The following is an 11162-nucleotide window of genomic DNA, read 5'->3' on the forward strand; positions in this document are numbered from 1 at the left end:
AATGGATCCAGATACAGTTTCATATTCTGAAAGGGTAGACGTAAATAGCATTTAAACGACAGGTAGAGGCTATGTGCTGACCGCAGCACCGCACCGGTTAAACTAGGGCTAACTAGTGCTAGATATCTAGTTTCGGAAAAGGAAAAATAGGTTACAAAGTTACACTTTCTCTAGACAATTACTTTTTATAGGCAAGCTGACTAATGTCCTGCAAGTGAACGTATCTATTAGTCAATTGCGCACTTGGTGCCACAAACGGAAAATGGCGGCGCTTGCTCTCTCATTCTTAACAGCGTGACAAATCATTTTTCATCCTCTCGCTACTTTGCACTGCAGGCAAAAAAAAAACCAGCCTAGTCCTCAGGGTGCTGGACCTGCACGGCCTCTCAGGGCTGTTGGTGGGTGCGGATGTGTTTCTCGGGAAATATTAATCACCTCAGACCTGCAGAAATATGTCAATATTTCCCACGCTGGACTGCATTAATATAAACATACTCCAAGGTTAAATTTCTATGCAGGATCTGCCAAGTAGCTGGCAAGAATTATATGGAAAGTATAAATTGCATGGAGATGTTTATATTTATTGCATTTAACACAATCACAGCAGACATAACATTAAAAAGACCTGCCTAATATTGCGTAGGTCCCCCTCATGCTGCCAAAACAGCTCTGACCTGTCGAGGCTTGGACTCCACAAGACCTCTGAAGGTGTCCTCTGGTATCTGGCACCAAGACGTTAACAGCAGATCTTTTAAGGCCTGTACGTTGCGAGGTGGGACCTCCATCGATCGGACTTGTTTGTCCAGCACATCCCACAGATGCTCGATTGGATTGAGATCTGCGGAAATTGAAGGCCAAGTCAACACCTTGATCTGTTTTTCATGTTCCTCAAACCATTCCTGAACATTTTTTTGCAGTGTGGCAGGGTGCATTATCCCGCTGAAGGAGGCCACTGCCTTCGGGGAATATCATTGCCATGAAGGGGTGTATTTGGCCTGCAGCAATGTTTAGGTAGGTGGTACGTGTCAAAGTAACATCCACATGAATGCCAGGACCCATGGCTTCTCAGCTGAACATTGCCCAGAGCATCACACTGCCTCCCCCAGCTTGCCTTCTTCCCATAGTGCTTCCTGGCATCATGTGGACAGCCAAGTGTACCAGAAATTGTGACTGATCAGACCAGGTCACTACCTTCCACTGCTCCATGGTCTAGTGCTTTCGACAGTGTACAGGGGTCAGCATGGGCAATGTGATGAGTCTGCAGCTGCGCAGCCCCAAACGCAGCAAACTGTGATGCACTGTGTGTTCTGACACCTTTCTATTATAGCCAGCATTAACTTTTTTCAGCAATTTGTGCAACAGTCACTCTCCTGTGGGATCAGACCAGACGGGCTATAGCCTTCGCTCCCCACGTGCATCAGTGAGTTTTGGGCATCCATGACCGTTGCCAGTTCACCGGTTGACCTTCCTGGGACCACTTTTGGTAGGTACTGATCACTGCATACCGGAAACACCCCATAAGACCTGCCGTTACGGAGATGCTCTGACCCAGTTGTCTAGCAATCACAATCCGGCCCTTGTCAAAGTCGCTCAGATCCTCATGCTTGCCTATTTTTCCTGCTTCCAACTCATCAACTTCAAGAACTGACTGTTCACGTGCTGAGTATATAATGGCCCCCTCAACAGGTGCCAATGTAATGAGATAATCAGTGTTATTTACCTCCCCCTCTCCCGTCAGTGGTTTTATGTTACTGCTGATCTGTATAAGCACAAATGCTGTCACGAGACTATTAGGCCTATTAACTGATATTGTTTGCCTTACTCACAGACTATCAACGTTGTATAAACAAAAGGGAGCAGACATGTTTATCTCTGTGTGCAGCGAGTCTTACTCGCTCCCTTTTATTCTTCAGATATTTAAGAGTTGTCAGAGTTGCCGGGAGCAGTGAACGTTTTATTAGGTCCTGTCAATGCTCATTAGAGAGTGAAAGGCAGTTTCAATTTAGAGATATCTCTGCACCATTTTTGCTTAAATAATGGAATGACATGTTTTTTTCTGAATGAAAATCAGTATTTCCTAGGAGAGGCTCGCGGCTCCGCGTTGGGCGTTTTTGTGCCCCGTTGACTGCAGTCCGCCCCGATGTCTCTTTATCAAATGGAGGCAGATGAATCCGTGGCTATTTGTCCTTGTTTTACACACGAGGCTTCGGTTTACTCTGAGAGCCAGCAGTCGCCGATCGCATTTGCTGACAACATAATCACGTTTTTGCCTGTTTCCGAAAATCTGCGCTATGCTATTCATTCGAGGAAGCGCAAAGAGACGTAGCCTATCGTGCGCTTGGGTGACTACCGAACGTGCCGACGCTCTTTTTTGGCTTGAGACCGCAGCCGGGGGCCAAATTTCCGGGGCTGATGGGCGCAACGCTAATAAAACCTGACTGACAGACTTAAAGCATCTCTGCCTGCCTGAATATAGCCCGGCATCTAAATACGTGTACATGACGAAATGCAGAAATGAATCCCACACGTCCGACAGACAAGCAGGGAAAACTCCATGGGTTACGGGAACAGAAATAAAAACGTCAAATTGAGTTTGCAGCCAAGAGTATGAGGGGGAATTTAATGTAAATGCCGGTTTAGGGAAAACCTGGTTGCGCATAATTAGATTTACTCCAAGGCGCTGGGCATATCGATGGCGTAAGCTAACCTTTGTCGTGTACAAATGGGTGTGCAGGTAGGCCTGTGGAAAGCAGGAAAAAAATACGAAATATCCCAAAGGAAACGTCGAGGTGTTGTGCATCGCCTGGCTACTTGCAGGTACTGGAGAAGGAAGAGATGTTAAGAAATAATCCTTTGACCTTGCTGTCTACCTGAAACACTGTCCATTTTGGGACATGACTGAGTGCAGGCAAACAGGCATTAAATCACCCGCTGCCACGTGGGAAACCTGCGTTTTCTAAATTTAGCGTGACAGGTGAGTTATTTCTTATTTAGCTTGCAAATGAACCTGCGGACCAAAAACAGCCACTCTCATATTTAATAGCATAATGTCGGTAAAATATTCCCCATTTATCGTTTTTTTAACTATATTTTTAGGATGGTGGTATTACTAATTCATTACTGGAGACAGGTTCACAAACTTTCACTATTACAGCAGCGTGAACAAGCGGGCGTTTGTCAGCACGCTTGTCATCTTTTTTCCCGAATATTATTAAATCGTTACAACATGCAAATTTATCCCGCCAATTAAATGAATTCTCACGCTGCAAAACTGAGGAGGAATACACAGGGGAGAGTGTTTTAAACGCCTTATATACATGCACTTCGTACGCCTAAATGTCGACGCGATCAGACGCGTGATTAGACGTTTAGGGACTATGGTGTTTTTTGCAGTCTCCGATTTCTTCTCATGAGTACCAAAGGTTTGAGACATCATCAGAAAGACGTGAAAAGGATAGCCTCCCTCCGACGTGGCGGCGACCGCTTGACTTACAACGTCCCCTATTCTGATTCATGCTGATAATTAATTTCCTGCTGCGGGAAAGATTATTTCCTATAAGAGGATTACAGGATGAATCCACGCTGCGCGTGAATGCCAGTGATTAGGGGGTACCGCGCGACTCCGCCACCTAGACGCCATCATGGAGTAATTAAAAACACGCCGCAAAATTAATTATCCCTACGTAAGGGCTCCCATAGAAGCTGTTACTTAAAAACATCACATGGCAGTCTTTACCGCGTCGATTCTGTACATAAATCAGGACCGTCTTTGTGGCTTCTTGTCAGCTTGATTATGAAAGCAGTAAATGCATTCTAAATTGAATAACTGTAGTGCTTTCAACAGGAGGCGGTGTGTGATGAGGTTTGAAGGCTGGTCCCCCGTGGCTACAACTCACAACGGCCCCTGGAATGGCTACACTGCCCCCTACAGGTGAGGTCAATGTACACCGCCGTGTGGGTTCTCCGTCAGACCTTAATGAGGGTCATGTAAGGGGAAGCTCATGTATACTTGTTCTACCCTCTAAGATTCCTGCGGGTCCTGAGATCCGCTGTGACATCTACAAGCCTCGAGCCCCGTCCACCTTCCCTGGCTGAAACTTAACAAACCTCACCACCTTACCAGTAGGCCAGGAATCCATTTTCACACTCCCCAGGTCAACACACAGGAAATTAATCCCTTCAACCATGTACAAAATGCTCAGGAGTGGCCCTGGAGTCGAGTCAGAACCTTTCTTTATGTAACAGGTTTAAGACAGCCCCGCTGTAAGTCATTAAACAAAACGCGTCACTCTTTAACAACCTCCGGCTACTTGTTCCGGAAGTACAGAAGGTGAGGTGGGGAAAACTCCGGAGAGGAAGTCACACGCTTTCCTGAGCACCGTGCGAGTCAAGCATGAAATAAAACAAGCGATCTCCGCATGCTCACAGGGCTGAGTTCACCTCCAAACCTGCGAATGGAGCACAGCAGAAGCGGTTCATTTACTACTGCAAAAGAGAAAACCTTATTCTTTCTATTCCTGTATCCCCAGCAGCGTACAGATTTAACAAGCGGGCGAGACGGATATCATTGTGCCATCCATTTTCCATTTACTAAACCCGAACGCTGCTTTAAATTATATTTATTGTCCCCGTTTTTATTAATACGTCTTGCCATCTGGACCGGAGAAAAACATTAATTATGAGATGGCGGCTCTCAGTTGTCTGATGATGAATGTCTCCTGCACATTGCACATTGGGCAGGAATAAATTATTTGCCTTTGCTGCAAAAACAACATTCAAGCGGCATTTGTCTTCAAAGGGTGTTCTTTTTTTTTAAGGGGTGTCTATATTGCGTGAGGCGAAAACTGAAATTAAAGAAAGGAGGAAAATAAAGAGTGTGTTTGAACTTCTGCGGGTTTTTGTGTGGCTAAGAATGAGAAGGTGACCTCCCACATTCTGGTGACGGGGCGACTTTAATTGGCCCTTGCTATGTGTGTCTGTCTGTGGGATTAGCCTCTGTGATTGATTAGCCGTCCTGTCTGCTGCTGCGGCCAGAAAGATGATTTGCAGGCAATAGAGACGTCCACCTATTTGTGGTGACACTGACTCCCCAAAAGACCTTAAAGTAACAAATAGAGCAGCATCAACTGCTTCTTACAGTGAGCTTATCGTGTACGATTCCCGCTCCTCAAACCGATTGTTCTCTGACACTAATTATGCCATATCGTTACGTCCGGGATCCCATTTCGTCCTAAGGCGGGCATCTAACCTCCATTTCCTACTTCATCTGTTGGACACTGGTGCCGGGAAGCCTTTTCCGGAAAAGCGTTTTCCCCGACGGAACGCGATATAATCAACGTAATGAAGTTCTGTGTCAATACTCGAGACATAAAACTCACCTTTACTCTTAGTAAATAAAAAAGTTAATTAAAGCTGACGCTTGGGGTGTATCTCATACGGCCCGGCGGCTCAGCTCCCGCGGGGATATCGCTAGGCTTGTCTACTTCGGCGGCAAACCAATTTACTCAAGTCCCAAAAGCAGGACGATATTGCTGTTTGTTGAGGCTTAGATCTTTTTCATTATGTGGAGAACCTCAAGATCTCACGAGTGGGCGGACTTCTACCAGTCGTATTACACTCAGACCAAAAAAACAAAGAGAGGATGAAGATGTGGAAACCCGACGCAATTTATGTACCAGCAGGTGACTTCAAGGGAAACGTCGATGGCATTAAAGCACAGGGTAACTGCATTATTTTAGTCAGACCATGCGACGTTGGGATCTGCATATTTACTAACAACTAACAACTGTAACTGCCAGGGCTAGGCGCAAAAGGAATGTAACTCCAGCTAAATGAGAAAATATAATGATAATATTTAAAGGAAACACTAATTTATAATCCTGTGCTGTGATCCTGTATAAATAATAATAATTCCTGAAAAATGACTGCAGTTATTACATTAACAAGGCTGTCATTATATGCACAGGGGGTGCTTTCAGTTTAGTTTAATGGTGAAAAACAAAATGGCTTTGAAATGAATTCAGGCTCATGCCACTCACATGTTGTAGAGTGTGGCCGTCTCTTAAGCCTTTCAGGGTTAAATGACAAGCACAACAGCCCCATGTACAGCAGCATCTCAGGGACTCCCGAGGGTTGCGGAAAGGGCCGTTGTGCCTTTAAAGCGAAGTTTGAAAGCTGATTGGTTACTGTCTCTCCCCCAACTCATTCTGGGTGGCAAGGGAACCAATCAGAAGTTTCATACTTTGGCTTTAATATTGATAAACTCTGATATGGCTGATGAATCCGTGGTGACCTTTTGGTGCCAGCAACAGTACCTGCTGATATAAAGCGGCTCCCAGACAAAGCCGTCTGAAAGGAGAGAACTAATGTTGTGGGTCCTTGAGATTCATCCTGGTATCTGATTGCATTTCCGGCAGCCACTGAATTTCCAAAGGCCCGGTTTGATGAATCTTCACTTAATAATAAAAGTAAATGTTTCCGTTTTATTTGTTAAAAAAGAACCCCCAATAGATGCAGTCCTTTCCCCCAAAGTCATAAATCAAATCGGTGACATGTTATTAACCTGAAATTTGTACTTAGTTTATCGGCATTCTGTTAATTTTTATATTAATTTACAGCAAATTTAAACTTGCAAAATAATTGTGCAACATCTTTTCATGCTGAAAACTTAATTAGTTGCTAGTAATTAATTCATATGGGTGAATGGTATGTGTTTTTGTGTACAAAGCTGCTTTCATGCTCTGAAACATAATTATTCAATGCAGATAAAAAAAAAATTAAAAATCACTCCAATATTTCAATAAACGGCATGAGGGTAAAAGGGAAGCTAATCATTTTTGCCAGAGAAAGTCCGCTGAAAAATGATGACATTTACAAGATAAATCATCTTTTACAATTGCTTCATTAACCTTTTTGCAAACCCCCGGCTGTTTGATATCGTTGACTTTCGGTGACCTTCAGCGATCTCTGGCCGTCACACCGTAGTGACAGAGGGACAGGCTCACTCGGACTAACTCTGCGGTGTCTGATGTTAAATGTCGCCCCTCTCATGTTGATCCGCTTAACGATATGCCTCTCCGTCAACGTCCCATGCCAGGTTGCTAGGTCACATGGAAGCCCTGCCCCCCACTGGAAAATACCGGCCTTGCTTTAAGTCTGATATCACACCTTAATGAGGCTGAAGATAGTCTGGAAAAGGGTGGGTCCACCAATGGCTGTATCTCCTGCATTTCCCTGTTTGACAGGTGTGAGGTTTGCTTGCCGGTGTGCAAGCGTGAGTGAGGAGTGCGAACACCACGGCAATGCTACTCATCTACTCGCTGGGCATTCTGGAGGATTCTGGGAAATGTGGGAAGCTCGCTGCCTCGTCTCTGTCTTTATTTTCTAACCCCGCCCCTCCCCCTTTGCATGAGTCACTGTTCTAATCGCGACGACAAATGATACTGCAAGGCTCGTCAGTTTTTTTCCCCAGAATGCACGGCGACGAGTCTGTCACTTTTCTCCGACAGAGGGTATGACGCCTATGCTCCCCCCTGCCCCGTGTAGATCATATCCAACTACAAACCCGGTCAATATGAAAAAAAATAACCTTGTGTACCTAGCAATTATTAATGTGGGGGGAGAGGTGGGGGTAAAGCTAGCTCAAAACAATAAGATTTATTATCACGCCTTAAACTCTGCTCTTTCAGAATAAAGTGTGGGGTGAGTCATTGGGTCACGGTAAATACCGGGATCGCTGTCGTCATCAAGGACGTACTGTAGCCTGGCGGTTAAGCTTCGTGTTGGAGACCTCAGGACGCACCTTCCAGCCCAGATGTCGATCAGGACTCGTTTAAGGGCACTTATCATCACTGCAGGATGAGTATAAGGGGTCTGTCATTTTGTAGAAAACGAGTGTCACGATTCTTAATTGTCAGCCGGTCAATGAATAGTAAGCATGGGCCTTTACGGGGTGGTAATGGAGGCAGCAATTTGAGCACTTATGGCGCCAATTATTGCCAGGCATTTCGGCCTGAATGTACCCCCCCCCCAAGGCTCTGTGGACGCCCCCATGGGCAGACGCGTCCCGCTTTTTTTGATAGGGGATAAAGGCCGGCTCGCGAAGCACCAGGCTCAGGTGAAGAGTGGTAGATGGATAAAAACACTTTTCAGTCCATCATTACGGGAGCAATTCACACAAGCGACTGCGTCTGACTTCTATGGTTTATGACGGGTCGAAAGTTAAACACTCGCGGTTTGGTTCACGGACCACCGGGAGGATAAGAATCTGAAAATAAAAAGCCAGTGTGCATCCATCCATCCATCCATCTTCCAGTCACTTAGCTCTTACCATGTTGTGCTCACTTTTACTCATAATCCCCAAAATAATGGGGGATTATGGGTAAAAATGAGTTGGCAGAACTTCACCAGTATGAGGTTTTTTCCCTGTTTACATGTTATACAGATCAAAATCAGCAGTGGGATCAGGTTAAAGCCTCTGGATCGCATAATTTACTCTAATGCTTAAATCCGGGACCATTAATCACAGCTATTTGCTATAATAAAACATTTTTCCATATTTGGGGAATATGAAAAACCCCAAAGCAAAAGCCAACCTTTTCTTATTTATTGCTGAAGGATTTTTAGAAGTGTGCAAACAAAATCTACACCTGAGCACTAAATTAGATATCGATTGCCCCCTTGGCTTACAAAAGGCAGCGTTTTTTCGCTGATTTAGACGGAACGAACGACGGGGTGGAGCGATCAGGCCATGGATGGAGGAGCACGTGGACCAGCAGTATGGTCCATCCAGGGGAATGGAGATCCGGAGCAGGCAGGCAGAGGCTCACTGGAAAGCCCTCGGAGGATAATCCAAGCCGACTGAAGCGCGGAGACTCATGAATATCGCAAACAAAGACTAATTAGCGCATGTTAGCGTGTGCCGTTCGACTTCCAATTCAATTAGCTAATGAGAGGCGCTTCCCCCCCCCTCCCCCCACCAAAGTCAAGAAATATCAAAACATATTCGAGGGAAATCCAATGGGGAAAAATCTTCCAGAAGGATGGAGACCTTGCTTTCACTACAACTGTCACCTCTTTGTAGCTACGGAGGGGATTACTGGCTGGTTTATAGGACATGAATAAAATAAGTCAATGTTCTAAAAGTCCCCAAAAGGATCTTGTTCCCTGGGTAATGAGGACATTTAATATTCTGCTTTTCAAGGCCCCCTATGCACGGAACAGCAAGCCAGTGTTTGCAAATGCGGCAAACACATCGATCCCAGATGGAGGATCTGGTGAGGCGATACCTTCAGGAAAGTGTGAAATCAGACAGACCCGGGATATTTTTTTACATTTTACTATATCTTATGTCCAGAGCTCAGAAACCGGTAATGCATAAAATGGCTTAGAATCTTAGTTTTTTGTTTAATAGTTGAAGTAGAAGTTGAAACAAGGAAGCTTTTGATTTTTAGACCTTGCTAGTGCCCCTCCCACCCCACCCACACATACACATTTAGGACTTTGAGACTCACAGAGGATGGAAACATTTGCATGTATGAAGGTTGGACTGTATAAGTACAAGTATTATGAGGCAGAGTTGGCTTGAGTCGCGCTCCCTGCACTGGTGCTATTCCCCCTCGGGGAACCTGGCAGAAACGTGTATAGTCACACAAAATTAGGGTTCCTTTCCAATCTTTGCATTATCAGTCTGTCAGCAGTCTATGTCAGTAGCTTCTGTGGGATATTAACTCCTTTGATTTTTATACTGTGCGTGTGGGTTCGTGATGCGTTTTAAACCATCTGAGACTTTATACTAATGTAATTCTGTTTACGTGTAATATTTATATCAGCCTGGGTAAGTGTTTCGGGAATAATGTCTGGATGGATGGAAATACAGATATGGTTTTAGAGGGTGGTACTCATGTATATAGTAGCCTCACAATTTTATGGCTGTGGGGTCGAGTCTGGCCTGGTTCTCCTCGTGATCAGTGCATTCCCCCTGCGACCTGAAGACACATGGTTTAGATTGATCTCTGTGAGCGTCTGCATCGTGATGTACCGGAAGGTTCCTTGAGGCATCGTGGATCATTGCGGTTTGTTCTGACGAAGGCGTAGCCCTTTGGAACCCACGTTTGTATGGCTGGCATCATACGGCCAGGAATGGGTCCTCTTTTTGGCCCAAATTCAAGAACCAGGGCAGACCGGACACAACCATCCCAGATCTGCAATCAACGCTGTCACCTTGTGCACGTGTGATTCGTCCTGAAACTCAAACAGTGTCCTGATTCTGCTGGCTTTTTGCCATGGCGTTTGGCTCTACACAAAGATGGTAAAATCAGGTAAAATCTGGCCTTAATTTAAAAGCCTCATGAGTCCACAAACGCAGCCGTAGTCTAGCCTTTCCTTACCGCCCCCCACAGCACATCTACCGTGATTCAAATCACGCGCCAAAGCCTGCTGCTGCGGAATAATACATATATGAAATACCAATCATTCCGCCGGGAACGTTTGACTCGGTTTTGGATTTTCTTTAACACAAGGTTATGCTTCCATGTCTCTTGCGATTGCTGCAGTTTTCTTTGAAGGCAGTTGAGCATATGGACCATGTTGCCGTGCCCTGCGGGGGCTTAAACTGGAAAATTCCGGAACGCAAACGTAACCGACACTCTGCCTGGCTGTATTGAAGCAGGTTAAGGGGCTAACTGTGTCTTCCAGATGGACTGGGTATGATGTTTTTTTCCAGAACTCCACTGGGCGGAACAACTGAGAGCTCTCATGACCCGATTAAAAGAGAACTGACCCTGTGGTTCTCCAGTGCCGGTGTTGCAGTGATAACTGAGGAACTCCACCACTGACAGCGAGAGAGCGGATTGTCAGCCTGGTAACGTGCTAAATCAGAATTTAGCATGTTTGATGGAATAAATAGTGCATTATCATTATTGGTCTATTGGAGAAAATGTGCAGCCTTATGATAATTAGAGAGGTTGAGTATTGTTGCATGTTCTGGGTTTTCACATACGGTACATCTACAGAGGTTTAAATATAACAACGATTTGAAGCCACTCGACAGTATGTGGACTCGGTTGTTAGATGGCATTTTTTTAATGCTATTTTGTAGACAGATCGAAGTGTATAGATATCAGACAGAATGAGGCACCTCGTGACCTCCTAAACATCCAGAG

At 45.2% G+C, this 11162-nt stretch overlaps 2 long non-coding RNA genes across 5 annotated transcripts; one reads left to right on the forward strand and one right to left on the reverse strand.

Annotated features, from left to right (window-relative positions):
• Positions 1–43: 43 nt before the first annotated feature.
• LOC140582858 (uncharacterized) lies at positions 44–6120 on the reverse strand. Of its 2 annotated transcripts, none has more exons than XR_011985650.1 (3): positions 6039–6120; positions 675–838; positions 44–442 (listed from the first exon to the last, which is right to left on the reverse strand). It is a non-coding gene; the product is annotated as an uncharacterized lncRNA (long non-coding RNA). The 2 variants fall into 2 exon arrangements; XR_011985651.1 differs by lacking the exon at positions 6039–6120 and adding an exon at positions 4121–4279.
• Positions 1182–4152, forward strand: LOC111837430 (uncharacterized). Of its 3 annotated transcripts, none has more exons than XR_011985649.1 (3): positions 1182–1483; positions 3845–3931; positions 4027–4152. It is a non-coding gene; the product is annotated as an uncharacterized lncRNA (long non-coding RNA). The 3 variants fall into 3 exon arrangements; XR_002836658.2 differs by lacking the exon at positions 1182–1483 and adding an exon at positions 2598–2974; XR_002836657.2 differs by lacking the exon at positions 1182–1483 and adding an exon at positions 3563–3646.
• Positions 6121–11162: the final 5042 nt, after the last annotated feature.

The sequence above is a fragment of the Paramormyrops kingsleyae genome, chromosome 25, assembly GCF_048594095.1.
Source record: "Paramormyrops kingsleyae isolate MSU_618 chromosome 25, PKINGS_0.4, whole genome shotgun sequence".
NCBI lineage: Eukaryota > Metazoa > Chordata > Actinopteri > Osteoglossiformes > Mormyridae > Paramormyrops > Paramormyrops kingsleyae.